Below are 4,467 nucleotides of genomic sequence, written 5' to 3'. Positions count from 1 at the left end.
TTGGTAGACTGTACATTACATGAGGGTGACTGGCGAAAGGGTTTACAGTCTGCAGTGTCAAGAAATCCATCTATACGAGCAAAAGACAATCGAGAAGCATATAAGAAATATTTTGTATCAGAAGGAAGTGTGCCCTGGCAGGAAGACATGTTACGTGCTGGAAGAGCGTAATTTGTTTCATTACATGGGAACTGTATAGTAAAAGATATAATATTGTTCTAGCATTTTTCTGGAAGTTCTATTGCTATAAAATACACTCAAGTAACTGTACTCTTAACAATATAAATACACAACCGTTAACTCACTTTTTCAAGTTGTCGTTCATTGTGTTGACTTCCACCATCAATCATAACCTCATTGACCTCATCACTGCCTTCATTGTCAATTCCATTGTCATCTTCACAGTCAGAGATACCGCTCTGCACACCCACAGAAATATCCATGTTTGAACAACTCGCACTTGGCAGCTCTTGATCTACAGTAAATAAAAGCAAGTCGTAGTACCTCAAAGTTGGTACATAAATGTCATCGAGAGAACTGCCACTACGCTTATTGTCACAAACTTTCTTCAGCTCCTTTCTAAATGAGCCCCGCAAGCTTTGTATTTTTCTTGCAACAAAGTCGCCGTTCACTTCAGGAAAAACTGGTTTACAAAACACAACAAATTTATCAAAGCTTCATTCTTTAAATTCTTATTTATGTAGCCTTTTGATCTCACTTTCCACAAGCACTGTTGCTCTTTGTAGATGTTTATAAATTTCGTCAAAAAGTCCTTCGTCCAGCAATGGGACTCTGCCATGATCACGTCGAGGACTGTTGGTTACTGACAACAACCAGTGGGAGAGCGCACAATAATTCACGTCACTGTAGGCAACTAAGGGAAGCACAAGCAGCACACGTGAGAACGCCACACGCCAGGCGTGTAAGTTTGAATTTGCTGGCTGGCAAGAGCGGGGCGCATCTAACCGCCGGCTTGACTGCGCACCTGCGTCTTGAATTTACGTGCAATCACACGGGCGCTCTTGCATGCAGAGCTGCGTGGCACATCCTAATTCACGCGGTTAGGAGCATCCGTGTGAGGGCCGCTAATGGCAGTCCCCCACAGATAAGTAGGATTCTCAGCCACATATGTAATAGCTCTTTGGAGCAGGGTGTTTTCCCTGATAGACTGAAATATGCCATTGTAAAACCATTGCATAAAAAGGGGAAACGTCGGATGTCAGCAACTACTGCCCAATCTCTTTTCTGACAGCTCTATCAAAAATTTTTGAGAAATTAATGTATTCAAGAGTAGCCTCCCATATTTGTAAAAATAAAGCACTAACAAAATGTCAGTTTGGTTTTCAGAAAGGCTTTTCAACAGAAAATGCTATATACGCTTTCACTGATCAAATATTAAATGCTCTGAATAACTGGACATCACCCATTGATATTTTTTGTGATCTCTCAAAGGCCTTTGATTGTGTAAATCATGGAATTCTTTTAGATAAGCTAAATCATTATGGTTTGAGGGGGGCAGTGCACGAATGGTTTAATTCATACTTAACTGGAAGAATGCAGAAAGTTGAAATAAGTGGTTCATGTAATGTTAAAACATCAGCTGATTCCTCAAGCTGGGGGACTATCAAGTACGGGGTCCAACAGGGTTCGGTCTTAGGTCCTTTACTGTTCTTGATTTACATTAATGACTTACCATTCCACATTGATGAAGAGCAAACGAACTCTCTTTAAATTTTGATAAAACACAGTATATACAGTTCCGTACAGTAAATGGCACAACTCCAGTAATAAATATGGACTTTGAACAGAAGTCTGTAGCTAAGGTAGAATTTTCAAAATTTTTAGGTGTGTCCATTGATGAGAGGTTTAACTGGAAGCAACACATTGATGGTCTGCTGAAACGTCTGAGTTCAGCTATGTATGCTATTAGGGTTATTGCAAATTTTGGTGATAAGAATCTCAGTAAATTAGCTTATTATGCCTACTTTCATTCATTGCTTTCGTATGGCATCATATTCTGGGGTAATTCATCGTTGAGTAGAAAAGTATTCATTGCTCAAAAACATGTAATCAGAATAATTGCTGGAGCCCACCCACAATCATCCTGCAGACATCTATTTAAGGATCTAGGGATCCTCACAGTAACCTCACAGTATATATATTCACTTATGAAATTTGTTGTTAATAATCCAGCCCAGTTCAAAAGTAATAGAGGTGTGCATAGCTATAACACCAGGAGAAAGGATGATCTTCACTATGCAGGGTTAAATCTGACTTTGGCACAGAAAGGGGTAAATTATGCTGCCACAAAAGTCTTTGGTCACCTACCAAACAGCATCAAAAGCCTGACAGATAGCCAACTAACATTTAAAAATAAATTAAAAGAATTTCTAGATGACAACTCGTTCTACTCATTGGCTGAATTTTTAGATATAAATTAAGGGGGGACAAAAAAAACTACTTCAACATTAGTGTCATGCAATATTTTGTGTAATGTAATATCTTGTACAGACATCTTTTATTAACCTGACACGTTCCACATCATTACGAAGTGTCGTATTCATGATCTATGGAACAAGTATTAATCTAATCTATGCTCTCCTGTGGTAAAATGTTGTGAGATGTCAGGCATGCATATTTGTTTATTTGTCCATATAAATCTCTTTTTCAGTACATATATCGTACACAGGATATTGGACAGAAAACCTTTTTATTTATTGGTTTTTCAAATGTCAAACATACATTATTTAAATTTTTATAACAAATTGGATCTATATAGTTAATAATTACAATTTTTTAAAAATACTTTATATTTATAACTTACTTCTACAATTAAAGATACAAATTACATTTTTTCTTGCATAAGATACTGTGAGATTGAATAGTAGCTCTTTTTCAGAAGGTAGGCTGTCGCGGACTTTTAAAGCTCTGTACTTCAGGAAGAGATTTTATATGTCTTGGTAATCTGTTGTATAGTTTTGTTCCTGCATGATATACACCTTTTTGGCTGGCATAATGTGTTGTTACAATGATTAACATGTATGTCACTGTCTGACCTGGTACTGTAATCACGGACACTTTTGTTTTGAGAAAAAAGGTTTTCTCAGTATACTTTTTTTGACATGCATGACTACTTCCAGTATATAAATGCAGGGAAGGCTTAGGATTTTTAGATCTTTAAAGAAAGGTTTTTGCATGGTTTTCTCCTGCTCACTTGTTTCATTATTCTTATAATTGCCTTTTGTTTCCTGAAAATTGTTATTGCCTGGTGTACATTTCCCCAGAAAATGATACCAAACTTCAGTACTGAATGTACATGAGCAAAGTATACAGCCCCACCTGTTTCTGCACTAGTGCTGTTGCAAAGAATTCTTACTACATAGCTCATTTTTGCTAGTTTTGAATTTAGGGATGTGATATGACTGATCCGTTTAAGATTTTCCTGGATATGAATCCCAAGAAATTTAGCTTCATTGACAGCACTAATGTTTTGATTATTTATATGTGTTATGGGTTTTGTCACATTTTTATTTTGATTGGTGTGGAAATTCATGAGTACCATTTTTTAGGTATTAACTATTAGCCTGTTTCTGGAAACCATTCAGACACTCCTTTTGTAATATCTTTTGCAGATGCAGTACGATTTTCTTCTTTATTCCCTTCAATCAATAGACTGGTGTCATCTGCAAACAGTACTGGTTCAGAATCCTTAAAGTGTGATGGGAAATCATTAATGTACACCAAAAAAAGAAAGGGGCCTAAAGTGGAGCCCTGTGGAACACCATGACTTGGTCCACATGGTTCTGAAAGGTGTACCTGGAGTTCATTTCCTTCCATGTACTTAATTTCAGTTACCTGAGAGTGATATTCCAAATATGATTTAATCCATTGATTTGGCACACCTCTTACATGATACTGTTCAAGCTTCCTCAGGAGCACAGAATGATCAATCTCATGAAAAGCTTTTGTTAGGTCCAAGAATAAACGTGAGATATTATGTAGTTGTCCACTGAATTTAAGACATGGTTTATCAGATTGAAAGTGGCTGTTTCAATTGATCGCTGTAGTCTGAAGCCATGTTGACATCCAGAAATAATATTATTATTGTCAAAGAATGTAGTTAGTTTTGAAAGGAACAGTAGAGACACAGGCCAATAGTTACCCATACATTGATGATCACCATTTTTTATATAGGGGTATTACTTTTGCCATTTTCAGTTGCTGTGGGAAGACACCACATGATAAGGATGAATTGCATATGTCCAATAAAGGCAAAAGTATTTATCTTGCTGTTATTTTTATAGTATAATCTGGACTATCATCAATATCAGTTGAATAATTACTCTTCAGTGAATTAATGGTATTAAGGAGCTCTGTTGGGCCTATTGGACTGAGGAACATGGATATATTATTGATTTCAATAGATGAAAGTTCTTTCCATGTTATATTAGGTGGATTACCAAATTT

This window comes from Schistocerca americana, chromosome 8 (genome assembly GCF_021461395.2).
Source record: "Schistocerca americana isolate TAMUIC-IGC-003095 chromosome 8, iqSchAmer2.1, whole genome shotgun sequence".
Lineage (NCBI taxonomy): Eukaryota > Metazoa > Arthropoda > Insecta > Orthoptera > Acrididae > Schistocerca > Schistocerca americana.
This window is presented reverse-complemented; position numbering follows the sequence as displayed.